Source organism: Martes martes, assembly GCF_963455335.1.
Source record: "Martes martes genome assembly, chromosome: 1".
In the NCBI taxonomy this organism is placed as follows: domain Eukaryota; kingdom Metazoa; phylum Chordata; class Mammalia; order Carnivora; family Mustelidae; genus Martes; species Martes martes.
In genome coordinates, this window is record NC_137888.1 from 108,909,591 (window position 1) to 108,936,999 (window position 27,409).

A 27,409-nucleotide genomic window follows, 5' to 3' on the forward strand; every position below is an offset into this window, starting at 1 on the left:
GGGAACTGTACAGGCATCAGGACTTGCTTTAGAAATCAGATCTCCAGCAGAAAGGAGAACACTAAGGAAAGGAGGTGGAAGTGAGAGGTTGACCTTGTCTATCTCTCCTACTGACTTCTAGAGATGATCCTTCCTTTGATTATTATGGTGTCATGGATGCCAGCCATTTACTGGTCAGATAGAAGTAGTCCTCTTCCTGTATGAAGGAAGTATGGAGAATGATGGAGGGAGAGCTCTTCATCATTTGACGAGGGAACAGAATCTTCCATATCCATGGACCAAAACCAGCATCCCAGTGGGTAGAGCGGCTAAGCTGCCATTTTGTTGGTAGTGATCCTGGTCTTGTTTGGTTCTCTTCATCTTCACATTCGGGGTGGGGCCATTTGCTAGCAGTGTCCTGCAGTCTCTCGATCATGAGATTTAAGATTGAGAGACATAATTGGCAATATTGGGTGGGTTGGCTCTGCCTGTGGGAATCTATGTGTCTTGATGTCTGTTGTAAAACTTGTCTGTCTCCACCAACCATTTTGCTTTGTTCACTTACTGGGAGGTACAAGTTGAGGAGAGGCTGGGGACGTGTTATCCCATGTGATGGCTCGTAGCCATGTCTGACCACTGAGCACTTGAAATGTGGTTAGTGCCACCTGTTAAAAGAATAATATTCTGTATGCATTTGTGAGGTAAATCTTTTTCTATTCATTTTATTTTATTTTATTTTATTTTATTTTAATTTATTTTCTATTCCTACTAGAACATTTAAAATTGTGTATGTGGCTCACATTATATTTCTATTGGATGGTGGTTTGAGCCTGGGAAGAATATGGAACAGAGTAAATTGACCTTGTGTTCTTCTCTGAGTTCTAATAATGTTGGCATTAAAAGGAAAAGCTTCAACAGTCATAATTTTCATTAAAAAAAATCTGATTCAGAAGAATTGGCTCATTTTACATTATTGCTTGGACTGGAGAAGAATCTGACATTTGGTATTTTCATAATTGAGAACATAACTTGCTGACTTAAAAAAAAAAAATCACAACATTTTGTGCTTGGCCTTAGGTACCAGACTTTGAGCTCTTTGAAAATAGGGAGTGTGTCTTTTTTCTTTCTACCATCCTTTCCCCCCAAACCACACATTAACTAGCACATGAAGGTGGTTAGCTGGCATCTATTGAGATACAAAATAACTTTTAAAAAAGTAAACCTTAAGAAACTACCCTGTACTTATGTTTGGAAGAGAGAAATAGCTACCTTTATAACCCTTTTTCTTAAGTCAGCCACCAAAATTAAAGAACATTGATCCGAGTGTTTATTTACTTCTTGATTTGATTACCATTCTCATCAGGTGTCCCTGTCAGCTCTGCTTATGATAAAGAATCTTTTCAAGATGCTTAACCTCATCACCCCTGTGGGGAAGGGGAGACAGAAGAGGATGCTGCTTACACATAGTAATCCTCGCCTTGTTCAGACAGTGTGTCTAAGGCCCTGAAGATTGGCTTCTTCTTATTATCTCTCCTGTTTGATCCTTTCTAACGTCTACTGATACAGTGGAGGGCATGGGGATAGTAATAAGAGATGAGTTTAAGCTTGGCCTGTATTAACTTTTCACTTTTTAAAAAATGTTATTTTACCTCACAATGAGCCAGAGCCTGTGTGAACCCAGGATTTATAGGCCCGCAGTCTTCATTTTAGGTACTCCCCTGATTTGTTCTTCTTTGGGCAAGCCCTGGAGCTGGGTGAGGGAACAGTCTTTGCTGGGTGTTATTTGGCCGGAACCCTGTGCTGGGAAATCAAGAGCTTCTGTGATTCCACGTTAGGCATGATTCTAACTGATTCCTGAATCCAGCTGTAGTCAAGACCATGTTGCCTTAGTCAGGGGCAAGCTTTCTAGAGTCTGCGATGGCTTTGTTGCTCATGACTCCTACAAAAGGCCCCTTGAAAGAGCCCTTTTGGTTACAGACAGCCTTATTTCTAAGAAACATTTGAAGCTTTGATTCTTCTGCAGAACAGCATGGAAGATCCGGGTTCTCTTGGAGATGTGTACAGGACAGCTGTAATGAGTTCAGAAAGGATTGGCCTTGGAGTGAGAAGGCCTCTGTTTACTTTCTGACTGCTTGTTGGATTCTAGACAAATAACGCATCATCTCTGAGCCTTAATTTCTTCGTCTGTCCAAATTGGACCATATCTGCTTCCCAGGGTGGTCATGTGTTGATGTAAAGGGAGTGCCTATTTTAGGGACCGATCCTTAGGCTTTATAAACACTAAAAGAGTTGGTTTTTTCACATGTGTCTTGTGATTTTGTGGGTGATAGACCAATAGCCATCTTCTGTCTTCATTTTGGAGGTGAGGAGGAGGAGGGTATTGGGTAACTGTGTGGTAAATTCCACTTTAATTCTAGCTTTGAGAAAAAGAGCAGGGAGAATGTGGTAAGCAATTGCTTCTAAAAAGCTCGGACTAAAAGCACTTGATGGATTTGTGCCGGCTTCCCGGTAGACTCATCTCTGCACTGCCCGCATAGCACAATTAATAGTTATTACTCAAGAAGGAACAAATAAAAAAAAAGCGAGAGCAGGCATAAAAACATCCTTTCATCTTCCTGATGATGGTCTCCTCTGTCAGGTTGGTGGAGCCATACCTGTGAATCATCCTGGGAAAGCACAGTGTGGGTGATTAGAAGGAAGATCTTGTGGCTCATTTCTTACCCACTTCCTGGGCTGGGGAAATGTCTCAGCTCATCTTTCTTATCTACTGATGTCTTGTCAATATCTACTACCGTTCCCCATGCATCTTCACAAACAAGGGCCTCTTTCTCACTCCAGACCATCACTGTGTAGAGAGCCAGTTCCCCTCTGTGCAGACACAGTTGTAAAGTAAATGTAGATTAAAGCTGAGAAGAGAAGAATGGGGCCACGGAAGAGTCCTGGAGAAGGGGTACAGAACAGAGGCTGAGCAGGAGCATAAAAACGCTTAAGCTACGTTTGTGTTAGGAATCTATGACATGAGTCACGGTTCTGCCAGAGATCAGCCACTTGACCTTGCATACTTCTCTCTTAAGCTCCTAGAGTCTATGTATCAACTTTTGCCACTTACAGTCTTGAAGATTAGTCAGAGCCCAAGGAAGCCCAGACTTTGAGGATGGATGCCCCAAGTGGGCATCCGATTCTCCCATAGATGCAACTCGTTAGGCAAAATGGAGGTTGAGGTAACAGATTTTACGGTTTGTTCCTGTGTTTGAATCTGGCTGAAGCAGGAGTGACTCTGGGTGAGCTACACAATGTCTCTGAGTTTCACTTTTGTCATCTATGAGATAGGAATAGGGTTGTCGGAACTGGAGATCATGCATGCTGTGATGAATTTGGCACTGAATAAGCTCTCAATAAGAGATTGCAGTTATTATTGTTCTTATTATTATCTGTCACCACAGTCGTTTCCTTGCCCTCTCTCATAGGGATAGACTGTCGCCAGGGGCAGTATTCATTGTGAAAGTGGTTTGCACTAGATAGATGGAAACTATCTGCACAGTGAATAATGCAATTAAAGAAAGCTCCAGATCAGTTCCACCATCTTCTTTATTTTTGCTCATGGGTTATTTGTCGTCGAGTCTTGGATTGTATCTTTTTTGCTACCGCTCTTGGATTTTCCCCTTCTTTTCTATTTCCACCTATTATTCTTCTAAGCTGAACTCTCATTGCTTCCTGCTGCTCTGGGGTTCCTGCCTCCAGGCTCTCCTAGAACCTGTGTGGTTCCTGGGCTTGTGGTACCCCCAACAAGCCTCCCAGCTTGCTGGAAATACAGCATCTCGAGTCCCACCCAGACCTGCGCGATCAGGGGCATGTTCGCCACCATGCTATAGGGCTTCCATCCACATGCTTAGCCAGTACTTGTGTGTTCTGCCTTTGGGCTGTTCCCTATTTCTGGTTGCTCTAGTACCTTTATTGCCAGAGGTGGTCGAGCAGGTAATAAGCATGGGGCTGTGGAAAGGCACTACCATAGGAGAATAGTGGCTCAGTCTGTCACCATCCATTACCTTGACTGCAACAATAGAGTCTCTGAAATGGTTTCTATACTTTTATGATTTCCCTTTATTGCCCTTCTCTACACCACAGGGGAGATCTTCTAAAGTTGTTAATTGGATTGCATCTCACCCCCACCATACATTGCCTTCCATGGTATCTAGAAACGTTCAGAAGACCTTCTTGTAGCCCACAAAGGCGCTGTGAGGTGGGCTTTCCTTGTCTCCCACTCCGTAATCACTTCACTCAGTAGGGTTTTGTCCTGTGTGTAAGCCAATTTTGCTCCCACTTGACCTTCTGATTCTGCAAATGGCTGGCTTGGACTCTTCATTCTAGGGTCAGTACAAGTATCTCCTTGGAGAGATCTTCCTTAATCTGTAGCTAAAGTAGCACACCTCTCCGCTCCCCATTTCTTTCTCCCTTTATCTTGCTTTATGCTCTATATAACACTTGAGGTTCTCTGGAAGCCTGGTTACCATGCCTTTGTTTTCTTTCCGTATATGGCAAGCTCATTGGGTGAGAGCTGTCTTAGTTAAAACAGTGATGGTGATGACTTGCTGAGTGCTCCCTATGTGCTAAGCATGGTCTTAATGCAGTCTAATGGATCAGTTTGTTTGGATTATTTCATTCTCTTTAATGGATTCTTTGTTTTTGTCTTTGTCTTCCCTTCGTCTTAGGATGTCAGCTTCCAAAATGTGGGGATGGTGTCTATTTGTTGGCCCTCTGTTCCTAGCCTATAGAAGTTTGCCCCAACATAGGCAGAGAACTGGTGCTCAGCAAATGGTTGTTTAGGGGATGTGTGGACCTCAGAAGGTTATTGCTGGGGAATGAGTCTACATGGAAGGAAAAAGAAAGAGACCCTCATCCCCTGCTCAAGGAGAAAATAGCCTTAAGTTCATCGTTATCTTTAGTCTAAGACAGGAAGCAGACGTTGGAATCGGAGTTGGGATTTGCTGTCGCAACCTTGGGTGCAGAAGCAGTTCCTGACAGTCTAGGAGAGGGGTTTTCGAGTGGCACCTTAATGAGAACAAGTCGTTGCTAAACTCTTTATGTCTGGTGCGTAGTGTGGTTGGAAATACAGGGCCTTATGACTTTTACGTTCTTTGCGCGCACGCTGTTGATGTGCGTATGTGAGCCTTTTATTATTATGGACTCAGCCGGCAGTAACCATGGTGAGTAGACCTATCACACAGCATTTTTTCTGAGTCAGTTTAAAATGCTGACAATTAAATATACCGTACTCTTTTAAGCGATCCATCAGTCTCCCTTGTTGTCATGGTGACCGGAGTATATTTAGAAATGTGACAAGTACACTGAGTTCAATTGCACTTTTGCCAAAACATAGTTTTGCAGCTAAAATTGAATTTCCTGATTGAAGATCCAAGTGCTGTTAAGGGGGCATAATCGTTTCTATACATTATTCTGGAAGCATAACTTACATCATTCTATTAAATCAGCAGTTAAAGTCTTATCGGGCTAGTAAGATACTGACACTTGAGTGGTTGTGCGTGGAGTTGATGAAGTAAAATAAAGGCGGCATCATGTTTTTTCCCTTAAAAATGAAATTGGGCCTCACCAGTATAACTAGTTTAATGATTAATTCCCTTATATCTTTATAAAGAAATTGTAGGGAAGCACGCATGGGTCTATTTTTCCAGATTATATTTTTAATTGAAAGAAATTTATTAAGCATGCTCTCTCCTACATGCAATCTATTCTTAGCAGTATGAGGGCATCTCTTTTTCTTTTGGTTTGACCTCTAGTTGATGAGCATCCTTATTTTTCCCCAGCCCTCTTCCTGCTGGGCTTTACATGGGGTAAAGAGATGAAATGAACATGACTTTTTGCCCCTGGGGGTCAGGGGTAAGGGAAAATGAAAGTCCCCTCTCTTGTCTGATCAAGAACTAGGTCCAGATTCTTCCTCCCTGTCCTTTGACCTGTCACCACAGTGCCTGGAGAGTGATGTTGGGGAGGCAGTCCTTGCTCGGTCCACTACCAGAAGCTGGAAGAACTTAAGCAGTGCCTGGTCACTGTGACCACCCTGCTTCCCTTCCTGACCAAAGACAGATTGTTTTCACTTTGGGGATGAGAAGTGAGGACTCCTGGATACTTTTGCCTCTGAGTTTTCATGGAGCTGAATGTGTCAGCAAGTGGGGTAGATTTTGAGCCCCTGATGCTATATGGTTAAGTTGTGTTTATTTCTTTCATGCACATCACAATGAGAGACATCTTAGTTATCATAACAATGGGTAAGATTTCCTGAGTTTTTTTTCCCAATATGCTAGGCATTGTGTGTTGTAGGGTTGGATTTATTTATTTGAGAGAGAGAGAGAGAGAGAGAGACAATGAGCAGAGGAAGAGGAAAAAGCAAGATTGGGGAACCTGACCTGGGGCTCAAATCCCAGGATCCTAGGATCATGACCTGAGCTAAACGCAGATGCCTAACTGACCGAGCCAACCAGGTGCCCCTGTAATAAGGATTTTAATGGGTCATTTCAGTGGAACTACACAATAAATCTTATGAAGTAGCTCTACTGCCATTCTTATTTCACATTAAAGAAACAGATGCAGAGAGATTTTGTATTTTGACCGAGAGGATGCCCCAAATAGTCGTGGAGTCTGGATTCCGATCTAAGTGTCCTCTTAACCGGTGCCTACCCCATGGAAGGCACACAGTAAATATTTGTTACTAACAAGGGGCCTACTCTGAGAAGTCGCACAGATGTTTCAGTGTTTCCAAACGTTCACGGACGTGGCCGCTACGTAACGGTGGACAGGAGCAGGGTCTGAAGGCATTGCTGAGCCACTCTGTGTCTTCCCTCGTGGTTTAGAAGCAAAGGAGATTGATATTGGGCTGGAAGGGAGCATAACGTAAGTCACGTCCAAGTGCTGTGGGTTTGTCTCAGGACCTATTTACATTCTTTAACATGAGTTTTTGTTTATATGGGTGATAGCTAATTATATTCATCTTAGAAATTAAAATAGAAATAGAAAAGATTTGAAAGAAAAATGTTTGTATGAAAATGAGTACATTTTCAAAAAAATAGTGAGAAAAATGTCAATTTGTCACAACATATGCTTTGATTAAAGCTTATAAAGAAAATCCTGAAGGAATTTACCAAAGGACTGGAAGAAGAAGTAGAAAAGACGCAATTATGGGTTTCCTTTTTTAATATTACACCAAAACTTGACAAGTGGTGGTTCCCTAATGTGAAATCTGAAGTCGTTTCACTAAACTTCTTTATACTGTGTTATATTAAAATTCATTGGTCTAATATTCACTTTGAATTGAGCTCCACCTCTGTAACACCACAAATTGCTCATTTGGAAATACTGGCTCACTTTAATTTTCCAGATGTTGACAAGTTTTATTCTATAACAACAACAAAATCACATTCATTAATATCACCACTGCTTTCATCAAAAACTATATTATTATTATATGTATTTATAATTATCATATATTATTATAAAATTATTAGGAATATACCAAGTATACAATAATAGTAGATGCAAGGTTTTTAAAATTCTAATTTTTACCTTAAAACTGATTTTTATCATTGGCAACAAATTCTGTTAATTGTTTTCCTTGAACTGATGGATTATCTTGGTTTATTTTTGAGACAGTGTCAGGCAATGCCAAGTCTGAATGACCACAGTTTGTCAGTCATTCTTTCAAATAAAAGTGGGTGTTCTATGCAAAGAGCTGTCGGGTTAGCTGTTGATTTGGACAGTCATACAAGTGCATTTCTTGAAGATGACCGTTGTCGTTCAGGTTTCAGCAGAAGGTCTTTGTGCCTACTTTCTATTTTGTTATGCGGGATATTAGTGAGGCGTGTGCTCAGAGATTGAGTTTCATAAAATTAATCACGTTTAGTGCATGGTGGAGCATTGTAAGTGGAACTAGCTCCGTCTCCCCTTTCCTGTGGGGACCCGGTGGTGAAACATACAATGGCTCTCAGGACATTTTGGTGCCACTGCTCGATTTGTGTTACGACTTTGGTCATTTTTACCCTCTCTTGATTGCTCTTGCCCCATCAGTGCCAATGTCAACACTGAAGAACACTCATCATAGGCATTGAGAGCCACTGATCTAATCCTGTCCTTTCGTTTTTTAGACGAGCAGAGCCGAAAGGGGCCTAGCCAGGACCACAGCACTGGTTAGTGGCAGAGCTTGGACAAGAACCCAGTTATTAGTGAATTCCTCTTTTCTTCTTTTGATTTCCTGTGCCAGTTTCAGGAATCTCAAGGTAGACGTTTCTGAACTTCTTTTGTGAATATGTGATGCGAAATATATATAATTATTGAATTTATTTGAAGATTTCCATATATATATATATATATATATATATATATATATATATATATATATTTGGCTTATGAAGCCCTTGGCTTATTTTCCCCACTCTGTGCTCAGCCCTGTACCACTTTTCGTAGTGACCACTGCTGCTCTTTAAACAGAAAGGGTTTTGTGTTTGCCGAGACCTGAGAGAAGTTGAAGGAGTGGTTCAGTGCTTGTTCATTTTCTGGTTTAGAATTTCAGCTTTGTGGGGGGGAAAAAGACTCAGGGACTTTGGGCTGAAGTAGCCACTTCCTTCTTCACCTGGCTTAGCTCAGAGTCCCAGGAAAAGTAACTGCACACACACCCATTCTCTTTTCTGTCATGGCGAATTCATCTTGCTGGACGACCCCTGCCTCCCACTTCTCTACTAGAATCCTCTCCCTCCCTTTTTTCTTTCCTCTGGGAGGGAGGACGCCCAATATAAATTACCCTTTGCTTTCGTTCTTACCAATGTTAATATTTTATGTGATCTGTTTTCTTCAGTAAAAACTGGTCAGACTGACACTACAATGGTGGGTGCTGGGAAAGGCCGTAGTGCCCGACCCAGATATCATGTTTTCTCTTCAGTTCCCCTCTCTTATTTACAGTAGATTTTTGGGGGATCGGGGTGAGACAGGTCACAGTGTATGAAAATGAATGAATCTGGCTGACTATAAACTGTGGGCCAGTGCACTTTCAAATGGATTCTTCTCTCATTTTCCAATACGTTGAGTTTTCTTTTGCGCGATCTCCTTTGTTCCTAGTTCTCATTCAGCATTTCATGGCTCTCTCCCACCTGTCAGCTTTTTTGCCCTTTTTTTTTTTTTTTTTTTACTTTGTTTTCTAACATTCTTCTGCTTCCTCCGCAGCTATCTCGGTTACCGGAAGTGAGCTCTGATGTGATGTTCGGTGACCCCGTGAATCAGCTCTTCCCTACACTTAGGCCATCCATGACTTCCTTTTCTTTGCATAAACCAGATGGTTTGTACCTTTGGTTCCGTGTGGACCATTTAGGTTCTTCTCTTTCTTTCTGAGACTTAGGTTGTGGCTCCGTCTAGCCATTTATGAGGCTCACATACTATGTACCAGCAGTTCAGGTTTAACTCTTTCAAATGTGTTTTCTGCCTGTCTTGTGTGTGGCGCATCCTGGCCTCTCCATGGAGGTGCTGAATGGGTGCTCTTTTCACCCAGGGGTCTCCTTTTTAAAGGCTGTTCTTCAGATTGGTATCTGGAGATCTGAGCTGTTGTTTCTCTCTCAGCACTGGGCAGCTAAATCTCTGAGGCACAGAGCTGCGGCGGCCCATCCTCGGATGCTGACTCCCTCCCGCTGCCGGGATGCTACACACGCCTTCCCTGACAGATGGCCATGGAGCCTCTACTTGAGCACTTCCAATTCTTGGGGACGCCATTTGTTCTACTGCTGGACAGCTTCATGTTTAAAGTTCTCCTCTGCATTGTTCTGAAACTGGAGTTTTCATGGTTTCAGCCCTAAGAGTTCTAGCGCTGTGTATTTTGCAAACGTGTAGCGTGTCTTATACATGACCAGTCCTCCGATTCTCAAGGGTAGCTTTGAGTCCTCCATCCCCTTCAATGCTTGTTATGTCTCTCTTAGGATTGTAGCAGGTTTGGATGCTTATATTCTTTATCCAAACCCCTCCCCGCCAGATCCGCATCACTTTCTGGATTTCTGCCATGACTTCTACCTCTAAAGTTCTCTTTCCAGCCCACTTCTCTGTTAGATATGGAAACAGTATGAGTCTGTGGGTCTAAAAGCTGGGATATGCATAGGGAATAGAGTCAGTGATCTTGTGATAGCATCATATGATGACAGGTGGTAGCTTCCCTTGTGGTGAGCATAGCAGGACTTACTGTTGGATCACCATGTGTATCTATGGAACACTTGTGCACATGGAACTAATGTAACATTGTGTATCAAGTATACTTCAATAATTAAGGAAAAATAGCTAGGATATAAATTCTAGTACCATAACTTACTAGCCGGGGAACTCAGCCAGATTACTTAATTGTTCTGAGCCTTGGTTTATTCAGATACAAAATGTATATAATAATGACTTCTAAGAATATTTTTAAGGATTGAAGTACGCAAAATGCTTGGCTCAGTTGCAGAAATGTACTTTGTTTAATAAATGTTACTTTTTGCTTGATTAACTCTTTTTGTCTTTAATCTTTCCAATGATTTCATTTTTAAAAATTTTAATTCCAGTACAGTTAACATATAGGTAACATACAGTGTTACGTTAATTTCAGGGGTACAGTATAGTGATTCAGCAAGTCCACACGTCACTCAGTGCTCCTCGTGGTAAGTGCACTCTTAATCGCCATCGCTTGTTTCACCCACCCCCTCACCCACCTCCCTTCTGGTAACCATCAGTTTATTCCCCATAGTTAAGAGTCTGTTTCTTGGTTTGTCTCTTTTTTGCTTTGTTCATTTGTTTTATTTCTTAAATTTCACGTGTGAGTGAAATCATGTATTTTCTTTCTCTGACTTATTTAACTTTAGTATAATACTCTCTAGTTAGGTCCATGCCATTGCAAATGGCAAGATTTCATTCTTTTGTATGGATGAATCCTATTCCATTGTATGTATACATACATACATACGTATGTATATGACATACATGCATATATATTTTTATAATATATAATTATATATGTATATAATATAAATAATAGTAAATATCTATAAATAGTAATATAATATGAACATTAATAGTAATATTAATAGAAATGTCAATAACATATAATACAATAGATAAATATTAATAATATATAAAAATATAAAAATATATGTTATATATATTTAGATATATGTAAATGTCAGGAAAAGCATGTGTAGCATCCTGACAGTGGGAAGGCGTCAGCATTCAAGATGGGCCACTGTAACTCTGTGTTTCCTAGATTTAGATGCCCAATACTGAGAGATAAAACAACAGCTCAGATCTCCATATACATATGTATATATGTACACCACCTCTTCTTTTTTTTTTTTTTTTAAGATTTTTATTTATTTATTTGACAGACAGAGATCACAAGTAGGCAGAGAGGCAGGCAGAGAGAGAGGAAGAAGCAGGCTCCCCACTGAGCAGAGAGCCCGATGCGGGGCTCAATGCGGGGCTCGATCCCAGGACCCTGAGATCATGATCTGAGCCGAAGGCAGAGGCTTTAACCCACTGAGCCACCCAGGCACCCCCACCACCTCTTCTTTATCCATTCCTTTGTCGGTGGGCACTTGGGCTGCTCCTATAATTTGGCTATTATAAATCATACTGCAGTAAACATAGGGGTGCGTATATCTTTTTGATTTAGTGTTTTTGTATTTTTTGGGTAAATACCCAGTGGAATTATTGTATCATATAATAGTTATATTTTTAAGTTTTTGAGGAATCTCCATTCTCTAACCGTGGTGGCTGTACCAGTGTGCATTCCCACCAACACTACAAGAGGATTCCTATTTCTCCACATCCTTTCCATCGCTTCTTATTTCTTGTGTTTTTGATTTTAGCCATTCTGACAGGTGAGGTGATATCTCGTTGTAGTTTTGATTTGTGTTTCCCTGATGATGAGTGATGTTAGGCATCTTTTCATGTGTCTGTTGGCCCTCTGGATGTCTTCTTTGGTGAAATGTCTGTTCATGTCTTCTGCCTGTTTTTTAATTGGATTGTTTGGGTTTATTTGACATTAAGTTGTATCAGTTCTTTATATATTTTGGATACTAACCCTTTATCAGATATGTCATTTGCAGATATTTTTCTCCCATTCAGTAGGCTTTTAGTTTTTTTGATTGTTTTCAATGATTTCTTTTTATTTTTTATAGGTATGAGTTGAATTTTAGAATTCATTATTTTAAGAATTTCTCCCTGTCTCTCTCCCTTTCTTTCCCTATCCTTTCTTTCTAGATTTTATTCATACCTACAATCCTAAAAAAAATTCTTGTTACTTCTAGATTATTTCTAGATGTTTCTAGATCTCATTCATGTTACTTTGTATAGAAATTACCCTTTTTTTTTTTTTTGCAAATCCTATTTTTTTTTAAAGATTTATTTATTTGATAGACAGAGATTACAAGTAGATGGAGAGGCAGGCAGAGAGAGAGAAAGAGGGAAGCAGGCTCCCTGCTGAGCAGAGAGCCTGATGTAGGACTCAATCCCAGGACCCTGAGATCATGACCTGAGCCGAAGGCAGCGGCTTAACCCACTGAGCCACCCAGGCACCCCCTATTTTTTATTTTTATTTTTTGCAAGTCCTGTTTTTGTCTACATGAATTTATTCAACTCCTGCCTACATCTCTACTTGTGTATTAAGCTTTTATTATTTTTCCTGTGAAGAACATTTGTCCATACCTTTAATGGGGTTAATGATGACTGGGCCATTGCAGGTTACTCAAGTTCTCATTGGACTCCTCACTTAGTAGCTTTTAGAGTTGCTTAGTTGAATAATATATTTTAAATTAAATATTCAGTTAATGTCAATTCAACCAACATTTACTAAACACTTCTAATAGGACATGCGTTGAGCTAGGTGCCCTAGGAATTACATAAAACACTGTTTTAATTTGTCCATGCATTCATTCATTCAAGATTTTCGTGAGTACTAAAGATCAGATTCTGGGTTTGGGCTTCAAAAAACTGAGTTAGACAGGGTTTCTTACCTCAAGACACATAATCAAATAAACATATTAAGACAGGGTGGTAATTTTGGTGATCTAGAAATAGATCCTACCAGGGATATGAGAAGGGCTACTTCACCAAACCTTTCTAGGTTGGAAAAAGAGTCAGGTCTAGGTTGGGAATCTTAAAAGTTGAGTAAGGGGCTTAAAGTCCATTGGAAAAATAAGACCCTACTAGGGTTTAGATTGTGTATGGTTAATAATAAGATGATTCTGTGAAAATCAACCACCAAGTTCCATGTGTTCCCTTTGACTCTCCTCCTCCCTCCAATGGTATTCATACAACATTTTTCATTCTTCTGTTTATTTTAGGGACCTTAGAACTAGCAGAATAACTGAAAGATAGATGTGATGCTAATATATATGGGTTTGCTTTTGGGACCTAATTACTGCCTGAATGCATATTTCTGCATTCCAAAGTAGCAATTTGGGTGGCTCAGTGGGTTAGAGCCTCTGCCTTCGGCTCAGGTCATGATCCCAGGGTCCTGGGATCGAGCCCCACATCGGGCTCTCTGCTCAGCGGGGAGCCTGCTTCCCTTCCTCTCTCTCTGTCTGCCTCTCTGCCTACCTGTGATCTCTGTCTGTCAAATAAATAAAATCTTTAAAAAAAAAAAATAATCTCATGATAGTATGACATACTACAAAGTATTTCTCAATCCATCATTTCATCTACTTCTTATAGAACAGCTTAGTGCTTGTGGGTTTCCTGAGTGTCTTAAGCACTGTTACTGATAGATAAGAGCTTAAGAGTTAACACTGAATAATTATGGATGGAGGGTTTGCAAAGAATTTTTTTCTCTCTTCTATTCCAAGATGATCATGCTGTATGTCTCATTTTATGCAGATCACAGGACCTGGTCTGCCCGTAATGAGGCATCTAGGAAGGTGTCCCTTCACCACTCTGTGTCTCGGCTTTGTTACTTGTGGAATGGGAATATTGCTACTATTACTAACAGTAACACCAGCTTCACCCCACTGGATGGAGATACAGAGTAGAATCATTAATCTGTGTGAGAACATAATGTATATAACTGGTCACAATTGTAGATCAAAATGCTCCCTTTGAGTGATCAGATTGTCAGCTCCTTCGGTCAAAATGAGTTCAACTTCATTTTTACCTGTTTCTCCATGCTTTCTAAGGTAGCTTTATGTCTTCCTCTCTTCCATTTAGCCAAAAGAGACTGCGGGCAAGTGCTGTATGTCCTTATAATAAGCACTTGTTGATTGAATTTTTTTTTTTTTTTTTTAAGTCCTGACCTTTTAAAGTCCAGTGCTGGAAATCTGTAAGCTACTTATATTTTTGCTTAGGATTCCTAAAGCCTCTCATCTAATTTCTAGATTATAAGTTCATTGATAGAACCCTTATAAATATCACATTAAGAAGCTGAGCATTACCTTTAGGCCAAAGCAATTTACTTTTTAAAAATCTGATTAATTTCAACACAATCAGCCAGGATGTCAGAAGATCTCAGTGCCTCTGATAGATGCTGACAGGTGAGGAAATTAAAATCAGGGAGGGAAGCAATTAAATACTGGCAAACATTACTTTAATGAGACAACCAAATCATTCATAAGCCATGGAATATGTTGTATTCTTGCTAAGTATCTTAGGGTGGCGGGTGAGAGAGTAGAGTGCATTTAAAAATGCTCTTTGTATGGGATCTGATGGTGGGAGTTGAGGCCTTTTATTGTTTGTTACCTAATGCCTTTGGCCTGGTCTAACATTTCAATTGTTTTCAGAGACAGACTTCCTAATAATCATATAAAAGATTATGACAGTGTTTAATTTAAGCAAATCTAGTATATGATTTAATTTAAACAAGTAAATAGTTTAATTTAAATCGATCTTACTAATCCTTTCCCTCTACCTCTACCCCTACCTAAAACTTAGGCAGACACACAAAATGCAAACAAAGTAATTTTTGGCCTTTCACAGGTGGTTTAGGGACAGCCGTGGTCAAGACCTATGAAAAGAGATACAAACAAACAAACACATAAAAACATATTTCGTACAACTTCTAATACAGAAGATTTGGGAGTTAAAGTGCTAAGAGCAGAACCCAGGCACTCATTCCCCATCCAGCTCTTCTTTTCAAGATAACACCCTCATATTCAGGGGGGACATCTGGGACCACGGTGCTCAGGGGTTAACCATTTGTTGACTTAGTGCAAGTTTTTACAAGGCTCTGTCATGTTGGTCGTTGGTACTATGGCACTTGTAAAATATCCAGTATTAAGAGGTATCTTTACATTGGCCACAGTGATTCTGGTGTCAGTTGGCTGGAATTTGTGTTCGTACTGTGAGGTTCATTATCGCAGAATTGTGTTGGTTAAAAATTGTCCTGCGGTACCTGGGTCTGTTCAGAAGCCACTGTGGTTTGTGAAAAACCTACTGGAGCAGTTCTCTCTGCTCTCCTCATTTCTTATATCCTTCCATTCCTTTCTGCCTTTTTCCTCTCTGTCTTTTTCATTGGCTTCATTTGTTCCTTCATGTTTTCCCCGAAATACAGTGTAAATTATCAGTGATTCCATCCGAGCTCCAAGTTGACTTGGTGAGTCTTGCTTTTGCCTGTACTTGAATGAATAGGTTGAAGGTTTGTAAACTGAATGCCGAGCATACCGGTTTCTTTCTTTTGGGTTGAGATTGCTTCTGAAGATGAGAATGTTTTTCTTGAGAGAGGACAGGTGGTTTGACGAAGGATGCAGACTGCCATGGTCTTGGTCAGCAGTCATAAATACAGAGGTGGCTCAGGATGACTGGCTTTATTAAAAAGATGCTCCAGTGGGGCTTGCCACTGGGTCTAGTGGAGAACTCCCTTGCCTTAGGTAATACACCTGAGTTACTGAGGACACTTGACCCTCGAATCATGTGAAGAGGGCTGGTGAACTTCGTAGCGAGGGGCTTTAGCTTCTCTACTGCTGAGCATTGAGACCTCTTGGTGAGAGAGAATTCAGGGGTGAGAGAGAATTCAGGGGTGCTGGCTTCTTTGTTTCTGTGGCTTATGTTTTGAGAATTTGCCAAAGATGTTGTATCTCTGAAACTGCACTGGGGAGAGCTGAGAACGTCTGCATGGTAACTCTGTATTGAACAGCTTTGTAATGTGTCACCTTCTGGTTAGACCACAGATATGAAGTCTTCTCTCTCTCTCTCTCCTTTCACTTGTCAGGGAAGCAGGGCTCAATACTAAACGTGCTTTGGTGACTTTACAGTTCACTTTTATATGGTATGTACTCCCAAATGGGAGGTTGCATCATGTAATAGAAGGGTTCTTACTGGTTCTGGTGTCAGGATTCAAGGTTATATTTTGGTCTGCTCTGTATTAACCATATGATCTTGGAAGTTTGGTTTCCTTCTTGGTAAAATTGGTCATAATGACCAATTTTTGGTCATTTGACCAATGATTTTGGTGGCCTGTGACAAGACTTTCTTGCAAGGTATCTTACCTACCATGTTTTATTCTTCATCCTATTTGACTCCCCTATGTTCTTTTGTTGGAAGCTCCATCTCTCTGAACTTAAGGAATGAACTTCCAGCCCAAAGGCACAGACTTTCAAACGATTTGAGATGCACCTGCACATCCTTTACCTAAAGCAGCATCTCTTGATTTCTGGGGTCAAGAGGACACATAATTTTTAAATTTTGAGGTGTTGTCTTTTGAAACAAATATTCTCCGTGTCATTGTTAGGGGAGCCCGTGGGACATACACATAGGTAAATATCACAGTGGTTTAGAACTAGGCATATGAATCAAAGAAATTCCCAACCCAGAGATATTCTCCAGCATTATGTGCTTATAACATCGTTCTTTGATCAGATAAACACGGGCTCATAGGAAGAAATATTCATGCTTTGTATACCACCACTGTCCATTCCTGTAGATATGAAATAATGGAGGAAAATCTTATGGGGCGCCTGGGTGGCTCCATGGTTAAGCCTCTGCCTTCAGCTTAGGTCACGATCTCAGGGTCCTGGGATTGAACCCCACATTGGGCTCTCTGCTTGGTGGGGAGCCTGCTTCCCCCTCTCTCTCTGCCTGCCTCTCTGCCTACTTGTGACCTCTCTCTCTCTGTTAAATAAATAAATACAATCTTTAAAAAAAAAGTTTGAGTTTTGGCCAGGAAGTAGATATTATAATTCCCATTTATATATAAGGAAATTGACACTCAAAGAGTTTAGGTAACTTGCCTAAGGACATCCTTAAGAGGAAGACAAGTCTGACTGGCTATAAATCCCATGTGTTTTTTTCCACTTTCTCATGTCAATCAGATGTTCTGGTTTTATTGTATTATTTCCTCTCCCTCCTAGCCTGGTGGATAAAGTCAGTGTGTTGTTTGTGTTTTCCTAACCTAATAGCCCAGGAGAGACTAAGCTATAAAGGAAAGATCACTGGACCAACAGGCAGAGACTGAGAGTCCAAACTTGTACCCTGCTGCATGTACTATGTAGTCTTGGACAAGTCACCCACCTCCCTTTCCTGAACTTCCATTTCCATATCTGTAAAATGAAGACAGTAATAGTCACTCATAATGTATTTGTGAAGTTAGTCATGAGAAATATGTTTGTTCCGTTCTCCTTCTGTCTCTTCCTCCATGCCTTTTTGTTTCCTCACCGGTGAAGCAAGGTCCTTCACCTAAAGCAGCGTCTCTTGCTTTCTGGGGTTGAGAGGACATATAATTTTTAAATTTTGAGGCGTTGTCTTTTGAAACAAACATTCTTTGTGTCGTTATGAGGGGAGGCCGTGGGACATGCACAAATCTTCTCGCTTCTTCTCTGGGTGCTTGTGGAGTGACATGAGATAATGAACGTGAAAATGTTTTACAAAACAAGAAACTGCTCTATATATCTGAATTTATGATAAATATAGTTTAAGGCCTAAGAGTAACGCTTACCTTTTTCATTTACAGACACCAGCCTTGCCGTCTGCCAAACCTTGTGTTGTCTGACCATTCCAGGAACTTGCTATCTGAGGTAAGAGAGGATCGCCCTCTTCATATTTATGAAATGCTAATAGGCTTCCTGGCGACGATGATGAAGGTTGATTTTACAGAAGAAATGCAAAAGTATTTCATGAGCACTACAACCTGAAAAAATGGCCGAAGCAGTGAACAGCCATCCTTTTCTCTCTCCTTGATTTAATATTACCCTTTCAATTTGTAGCCTTCCTGGTTTAATACCAAAAACACAAAGAATGCAGAAAATTCAGATTTTACAAGTATTTAAGTGTCTATAATGTGCTATGTACTCCTTTTTTTTTTTTTAATATTATTTATTTATTTAGGGAGAGAGCATGAGTGGTGGGGGGGTGGGTGCAGAGGCCGCTGAGCATGGAGACCAATGCGGGGCTTGATCCCACAACTGGGAGATCACGACTTGAGCTGAAACCTAGAGTTGGATACTTAACTGACTGTGCCACCCAGGTGTCCCCATAATGTGCTATGTTCCTTTGTACTGTCTCTTTGTATCCCTAGCTAGCATATGGCAGGAGGGCTTCTCTCTGGTTTCCTGGCCCTTGGTGGAGGGGAATTTTTCACTATACCGTTCTGCCAATGCTTCCTGGCTCTGAAGGGACGAAACTCCGCTTGTCATGTCTGTCACTGTCTTTTAGCTGCCCCCAGAAGATCTCTGAAACACATTATTCAGGGCTACGGTGGCAACACCGAAATCCTAAGAATACAGAAAATGAGTTAGAGGTTTTTGAGACTCAGGCCTCATAGTATGTACATGCCCCTGTTCTGGGGGGGGGACCAGTGCTAAGGAGCTGGGCCTTTGGCAAAAGAACGTATTTGTCTGGAGTTTGTCAAGAAAACAGGGGCCAGAAAGAAATTTAAAGGAAGCATGGTAGTTGCAAAATTTGCAAGATGGGAGTTTTCTTTTGCAGCTAACCAGCCAATATTTGTACTTCCCAGTCAGCTCTGCTGGGTTCCATGTCGTCTTTGAGAAGTCTTGGGTGAAAAAGTGGTGACACCCTCGATATGGTGTTCCTAATGTCGGGCTCTGTAGGATAGCAACTCTGTGGAAGATTTGATATCGGCACATAAAATACTGTAAACGTATGTTTTGCTGAATATTTCAGTCATGGCTTTGGTATGTTTTTTCCATGATCTTGACCTGTAGTGTGACTTTAGTTATACAGACCTTTGAAAAAAATTGAAGTTTGTTGTCATGCTCCATATTTGTCAGAATCAACAGTTTAGTATCGAGTAGAAATTTTATGGTGTTATTAATATAACATATGTTATATTATATTATATATATCAACAACATATTTTAATACTTTTAAAAATTAATACAGTTTTTAAAGCTGCTATTCACCATACATGTCACAGAAGAACGTGTCATGGGCAAACGAGGTGGGTGATGTATGGACTGTGGAACTCCTCTGTAATTAGATCAGACAGAGCAGCTGCTTATTGTTTAGGTTTTATTCTCATTCCTACGAAAGAGAGGGTTATACAAAATGGTAGTGGCCAAAAACATAGGGATGCCTCCTGCCCATCTTTCGGTCCCTCTCTAGTCCCTAAATAACTCCTGCAAAAACTGCTTTCTAATATATTTCATGTGTTTTCGTGGATAAATCTATCAGAAAAGAATGTCGTGTAGACGTGTAATACTGTAGTTTTTGATAGCCCTGTTAGGCAGAGATCTAAGTGGTTCATTTAGAAGCTGCGGTTATATTAACTTTTCTCCAAATGCCAGTTGTTAAATATTAATAGAGTAAGCTTGGAAACACTGTAAGTATGCCCCTGTTCTGCACGGAAACCCATCTTGAAACTACGAATAGGGGTTTAAGCAAGACTTGAAAGGTTGAGAAATAATTGCTCTTGAGAAAGAGGGATTTCATCTCTGTCTTTTCACCCGTCCATCTAGCTCTCCATCCATATTTTGGAGGTGGGGATTGGTGGGCAGGGAAGGACAAAAACTTCTCCAATAACCTTTGGGAGGCAGAGAAGTAAATATTCTGGGGGCATGCTGTAGAAACTGAAAATAATCTTGTGGTAATCATTGGTATCAGTGGCAGTAATGAAGAAAGAATAACAGTTTAAATAAATAATTAGACTTGACAGTAGATGTGTCAACAGGTACCCACTTAATGAGAGTAATCATGTTTTTCTCTGCTTTCAGCGTTGATCCACTGACTGTGGTGTGTTCCCTGTTCCATTTCCAAACCAAATCTATTTAAAGCTGCACTTCATGGAATCTGAAACAGTATACCCTGTTTACTATTTAGAGCTGATACCCAATGTTCTTTAATAGGCAAGATCTGTACTTGAACAAGAATAGGCTTCTGGCCTGCTGGAGACCGCTGATGATCCTTGTTTTCCACAGGCTGATTCATTAGCGAGGATGAATAACACTGAATTAATTACCATGGACTTGTCTATATTGCTAGGGTGAATTTTTTATTATAATTTGATGGAAATGGCCCTAGTCTACCTTAAATCCGTTTAACCAGTTACTGCTTTTTGAGGTGGAGATAGAGGCAGGAGTGATACATGAAATCATTTCGGAGTTACCTGGGTAGAATAGCATCGTTTTGGGGAGTGGAACCATGTGTTTTATGTCGTGCTGTGCGAACCAGAAGTCATGAGAATCTAGTTCTGACCCCAGCTCTGGCCGTGTCACCTTGGCCAGTCACTTTCCCTCTCTAGGGTCCATTTCAGCATCTAACAACAGATGGAGTTGGACCTGTTGATCATGGCATGACTTCTAGTCAAATGTCCTATTGTCTGTGATTTTTATTTCTTAGCCAGTCTTTTCTTTCTCCTGCTGTCATGTTTCTGAAGCCCTAGGTAAGTCTTAGGACCCTGTGACAGAGCCAGTGCTTGGAAGTAGGCATTTTTCTATTAGCTTTGGATCTTCTACCTATCAGAAGAGCAGTTCGTGATTTGGGTTCTCTCTATGCCATAGTGGGGTGTGTACGCAGTGGCTATCCCTTACCTCCAGCAACTTTCAGGTTCTGGTTAGAAAGGAAGAAATCAAGTCCATCTTCCTCCATGTTTCTCTACTCCATAGTCTGTGTCTCATTTTGAGAGGGTCTGGGAAACTTATGCGCTGGTTAACATCGTTGGGGTCTTCTGTTGGATTTTTCCAGGTTGAGTCCTTGACCTGTAAGGAGAGGTCAGAATGTCAAAGCCGGAGGGAGGGGACTCTAAGAGCCAGTCTAGCCAAATTCCCTTATTAGAGACTGAGACTTGGGGTCAAGGAAGGAGTCCAGTTTGTCTAGGGTATTAGTGGCAGATCCTGGTCTAGACTTTTCGTCTGACTCCATAGTTCTGTCTCTGTTTGAGGAGAGAGGTCTCTTTCTATAAATTCTCCTTTCTCGTCCCAGTATTTAAAGGGCCATTGTGTGGCAGTGCAGGGGTTTGAGATGCTTTTAAAGCAAAGGTGGATTCCAGCCATTCTTGTTAATTCCTTGGGGCAGTGGGGTAAGAGATTCTGACTGGCTTCTGCTGTCTGTGTTTTATTAGGACACTATGGATTCCCCTGCAGCCCTTCCTGTAAGAGATTACTTGACCCTGACATCACCTCTGTTTCCTCCACCCGCCTCCTGCCCTTTTTTGATCCAGTGAGTTATGGGAGGCTGAGGATGAGCTCCTAGCTGGCTGTTTACTGTGCATAGTTGGGAGCATTAATAAAGAGAAGACGGATGAAGGATTAATAAGGAAGAGGACAGGAGAGTAATAGCCAACACAGTGAAATCTGGTTCAAGGCCTGTAATTCCCAGGTGCAGCGCTACACAAGATTAATGGCAGCATCTCTCATTCTTTCAGACTGTCTCTCTGCCTTGTTCTTATGGGACTGGGCTGGACTGAGAAGCAGCTGGAGTGATCTTTGCCAAAACCAAACTCATGTGTTCATGAGATTTCCAGGTCCAGAGGAGGGAGTTGAAATTATCCATCATTTAGGAGTCAGTTTAGAGGACACTGGATCTAAGCACATATTTTGGACCTTCTGATACTGAAATACAGAGTGTGAAAATCATTTTGCCGAGTCTGAAGTTCAAATTCTGGCTTTAATTAATCTGCTTTGACTCCAGTGAAGCCATGACCTTGCCCTGAACCTCAGTTTCTCCATCTATGCGGTGAGAGGAGAAGGAGGTGAAATAGATGACGTCAGAGTTTCTCTCCATTCTGATTTCCATGAGTCTCCGGTTAGCCCCTGGTCCCAGAGCAATGTGCAGCTGAGCCAGGTCTTGAACCCAGAACCGCCTTTCTCTGGGTTTGGAGTGCTCCTTATCTCAATTTTCACTGCCCGTGGAGGTTCTAAACAGTGTGTTTGCCTCCCTCAGCCTTTTAAATATTAAAATTACCTTTTTTCCCCCCTCAGTGGGAAGGTCTCTTTTTGTCAAGGGACTTGCCTAAGGCAGTGTTTTTTAACTCGTGTGTGATGCGTGTGTGTGTGTGTGTGTGTGTGTGTGTGTGTGGCGGCAGCATAGGGAAGAGGATTATGGAATATTAAAGAATTTAGGTGAATCTATGAGATAGTTAGAAAATGCACATCTGCATAGAATGTTGGCTATAATTTTAGGAGGCTTCTAGGGCTTCTGAACGGCTGTGTAGACTCTCGGTTAGGCAGAAGGCGTTCTTTGATAAGGAAGCCCAAGATGACATTTGGCTAACATACATTTCCTGTTGCTGTTGGATTTTTTGTAGTTCACCTGTGGTTCTCTTCTGAGTCTCAGCCTCATTTATGAGCGTGACCCTGCACAGTTCAATGTCTCAAACTGTTGAGTGATATTTTAACATTGAGACTGCTGTTCTGCTCGCTTCCTTCACTCACTCACTCACTCACTCACTCAAATTACTTCTAACCCAGAATCAGTAAATGATAGCCATTTTTATATATTATTTCACTTAATCTGGCAAAACAGAAAATTATTTTTTTTGTCCGTTTTTCATGTACAGAAGCTGAGGTCAGAGTGATTGAGTAATCTGTCCAGTCATGCAGCTAATAAATAGCAAAGTCTGGATTCCAATCCAGATCTGGTCCCAAATATGTGGTTGCCTCTGGGGAATCCTACTGAATATGCATAGGGACAATGAAAATTCTAGAAAAGATAGACATCTCAGGTAGAAAACGGTCCGTGGGCCCCAGAGGAGTACAGTCAGTGTGTGCTGTGGGAGTTCAGCGAGGGACAAGATCACATATCCTGAATCATTTAAATGATAATTTATTAATTAAATGCTTATCTGGCACCTTAAGGCAGACTAAAACATGTTGAACAGTTGTATAAAATGCACTGTAAATAACTCTTTTTTTTTCCTTTTTTTTCAAGCTTCTGTCAGGTTAGTGGTCTCAGTTTCTTCATTTTTGTCGGTGAGATGAGGAGGAGACAAAAAGATTAGAGTCCCAGTACCCTGATAGCTGTGAGTTATCAACTGGATTGGAATGTCAATGCTTTGGGGAATCTACGTATTGTTTTCTCTCTGTTAGACTGAGCGTGGGATTTTTTTTTAACAGAGATAGACTTCTGACCATGCACAAATCAGCACAAATGCAGATGTGACCGGCTGGAATTTGGATCGTGCCAAGATATAATGTCTGCCACATGTGTGAAACTAATGCTTACTGCTCAGTGACCCCCTGTGAGTGGACGTGGGAGCTCTGAGAGTGAAAGGTGGTATCAGAGGGTTGAGAGGCCCCAGAGATTGTCAGGTGCCATGTCTTCACCTCACCTGTGGGGAAAGAGAGGCAGAGGAAAAACCAGACTTCATACCAGCCTCTGTGGTAGTGTCGACCTAAGATTTTCTGTCTTCCACTGCCTGATGCACAGCAGATAGACTCGATAGGCTGACACACCTGGATTGGGAATCCGGCGTTCTTAGTTGCGTGACCTCTGATATATGACCTGACTTCTTTGGGTCTCGGTTTTGTTGTGTGTCGAATGGAAGTTGTACTGCCAGGACGATACTGCCAGGACTCTGGCGAGGACAAGTTCAGTACATGGCGGCATGATGGTTAACAGGACTGGTACTCGCCATCGTAGCCTGAAGAGACAGACACCATTGTCCTGCTTCTCCAGATTCTACTTCTGATTTCATCTTGGTACTTTGTAGGCTCTGGCTTCTCTCAAAGTTTGGTCTGAAGACCAGGAGCACCAGCATCACCTGGGAGCTTGTTAGAAATGCAGACCTCAAGCCACACTGCAGACCTCCCGAATCAGAATCTGCATTTTAACAAGATCCCCAGGTAGTTCCTATGCTCATTAGAGTTTGAGAAGCATTGTTTTATGCCTGAGATCAATGTCAAGACCATTGGCCATGGCCTGGTGCCAGTGGCTGGCACGCTGCCAGCCTTTTGGGGGCATGCCTTCCCCATGCCTCGCGATGGCGGGAGGGAAGCCTGTGAAGTGGCTCCCTGGGAATCATGGAAGGCCGGCTTGAAGGAATCCAGCAGCCTTTATCTTTTCAACGCCTTTCATTTCCTCAGAAGTACGACTCACAGGGGTCAACCTGGGATTGGATCCCAAGTCTTTCTGCTCACAAAGTCCATGTTCTTTTCATTAAACCATGATGTCTCAGTCGAGAGGCACGCCGGGCTGTGCATGTGAGAACTCCCTATTCTCCCATCGCGCTGATGTTTCCACACTGGCTGTTTTACTCTGTTACTCAATTCCTAGAGGAGAAGAATTTAAAAAAAAAAAAAAAAAGAAAAGGGAAAAAGGAAAAGAGCTTGAGTTGAAAGCCAGGATCCTGCAGCTTAATCAGTTATTTTCGTGTTTTAATGAGGGTGACTATTGTGAAATAAGTAATTATTAATTACTCAAAACTAATGAAATATTTTAGTTTCCTTGCTAAAAAAGCATATGGAAGCTAAAAGAAAGCATATGGGTGCTTTTCGGGAAGCATATTGGTGAATGGACAAATTACAGTGGTGCCAATATGCCTTTGCTGTCTGGCTGGGGCCATCACTGTGTGCTGGCATCTGAGTCCTCGTGTGTTTAAAGAGGTTTTTTTTTAATTCCCATCTGATGTGTGCCTTGGGTTGCCTCTGGAGTTACACAGGTCTGTCTCATAATTCTTCTGCCGTGATGATTTCACTCCGACCTTGCTGGTTGCGTGTCTCTCGGGGCATGGCCTTTGCCATAGGTGGCTGCCATGCTCTTCTTTGCCAGATGGCTCCTATCCTCCGCTGGGGACTCAACGGGTCTGCCCCGTTGATGGCTGCGTGTTGAGACCGTCCACAGTGGTAGAGACAGACCCTTTTAGACTGCAGAAAAGGAAGTGCTTGCTCCACGGGGGATCCTGTGTGAGACCCCGGGCCAGCCACTGAATCTCCCTGCACAGCAGGTTTCCTCCTTGTGAGGCTGAGATGACTGTGCCCATGCTCTGCGGCTTGCAGGCACGGTTGTGTATCCAGTGCGTGGTCCGCGCGCCCTTTGCTCCTCCTCTCTTTTCCTCTCTGTCTCTTCCCTCTTGCTCCATATTTAGTCAGTCTGGGAAGTAGCTTGATGGATTTGGAGGTGGCTGGAGCTATTTTCGCCGCTCTGGGGATTGCACACTTCTAGGCTTGGAACGAACAGAGGCAGCAAGATATGTTTAAGAAGGTGCTTGGCCGAATGTCAGAAAACTGAGGTTGCAGACCAGCCTGACTTAACAAGCATTACTTGGCACCTACCTAGCAGGGTGGGTTGCTAAGAAATTGAAGAAGGGTGGTGGCAGGGGTGTCGATCGAGGTGAGTTTGAGTCCTGGCCAGCCAAGACTCAGTGTGACGCATGCGCTCAGTAGTTATACCTTGTGAGGGAGAGAATTTGAGGAACTCTTTCTACCTGGGGGTTTCTTATAGAAACTGGATTGGAGTTGGCTTTGGAAGGCGGTTATATGGACTTTTGATGAGTTGTTGCAGGAAGTGGAAGGGAAATCTTGGGCAGGCCAGAATCATCCTCAGGCAAGACCCAGAAGCAGGGGACTGATGACCAGCCATGTCCAGAGAGCTTGAAATGGCTAACAGAAATATCCAGTTGATATCTTCTTTTCTGGACTCAGTCTACTCATTTGCAAAATGTGCGCTTTGGATAAGACGGTTGTCAAGAGGCTTCAACCCCAACTGCAATTCTGTGAGATCTCCTATCCCACAGCCAGATGAGCCATTTAGCTCCGTCCTCCTGGCTGACTGTGGCTGTGGGACTGGGCCCAGGGCTCACCTGTCCTGTTCCTTTCCTACTGCCTTGTGTAGCATCGTGATGAGGGGTGGGTGGCGTGACTATTACTATTACTATGCCGGCCTTTAATGCAGAAAGCACAGAATGTTAAAATGATCTGAGACATAAAACAAATAAGATGTTTAACCCTCCAAGTTACCGCTAACCCTTCTCCCACAGAGGGCCAACTCTTATCAACTGTCACCTCCCTCCATTTTGCCTGTGTGAGCCTTGCTGTCCTGCCTGAAGGACTGGCTCAAAGCCCCCCTCCCAGGGAAGGCGTCTTTCTGTACCCCTTGGCTCTGAAATACGGTCTTAGCCTTGGACTTGGTTTTATAGTGAAACTTTATTTTGATTGCCATCTTTTCGTGTTTCCTCACACCCCTTCTCTGCCCCTCCTGCACACAGAGTATAAGGGTTCTGAATATAAAGGCTGTTTTCTGCTTCTCTGATTCCCCTTTAGCTCCCAGCCATGCCCTAGACATAATGTTCAATAAAGAAGCGCATAACCGTATTCTTCAACCATTTTTCCCACTCCCTGTTGTTTGTGTTTAAGGTGGATTTGAGGCTTTTCCCTATAGGCTTAGAGAATTGCAGAACTGGAAGTGTACTTAATAGCTGTCTAAGAGCCCTCTCTCCCAGGGAGGAAAAGACGTCACCATACTTTACCTGCCCAGTTAGCAGCAGGTCTGAGAATGGCATCCCCATCCAACCAAACAGTAAAGGGATGGTTGTGGCCAGAGTTCCTGCTCACCACTCAGGCCTTGGCTGGGTTCCTCCTTTCCTTGAAGACCATAGGAATAAAGGTGTTACCCACGGCACTGCTGTGTGAAACCGAGGGAAGCAAGCAGACATTTATCAGGTATCTGTTATGTGATGGGCCCCGCGACAGGTACGTTCATAGACTTGAGCTTGGTCCATCAGTTGTAAGCTAGAATTTGCTCTCTGCATGAGGGAGAGGGGTTGTAAACAGGATATTTAGCAAAAGCCCTTCCTCAGCATCTCTGATGAGCGTACTCTAACAGATGGGAGCTTAGCTCCCAGAACATGGGCGCAGAGCTCTGCGAAGTCGCCCACCCGACTGAAGGGTCACTCATTGACTGTGAAGACAAGTGTAATGAGCTGGCCAACATTGTGATCAAGACTGGGGTGGGCAGTGGTTGGGAGCCTGCGGGGCTCAGTAGGTTAAGCCACTGCCTTTGGCTCAGGTCATGATCCTGGAGTCCTGGGATTGAGTCCCGCATCGGG

At 42.1% G+C, this 27,409-nt stretch overlaps 1 protein-coding gene across 2 annotated transcripts in view; it reads left to right on the plus strand.

Moving 5' to 3' along the window:
• The window catches only part of LPP (LIM domain containing preferred translocation partner in lipoma), a 659,735-nt gene that overhangs the window by 144,745 nt on the left and 487,581 nt on the right, over window positions 1-27,409 (plus strand). For both annotated transcript variants that reach the window (XM_080814680.1, XM_080814681.1), the window contains exon 3: window positions 17,924-17,987. The gene's annotated coding sequence lies outside the window, so the exon portion shown is untranslated. The remainder of the gene's footprint in view (window positions 1-17,923; window positions 17,988-27,409) is intronic.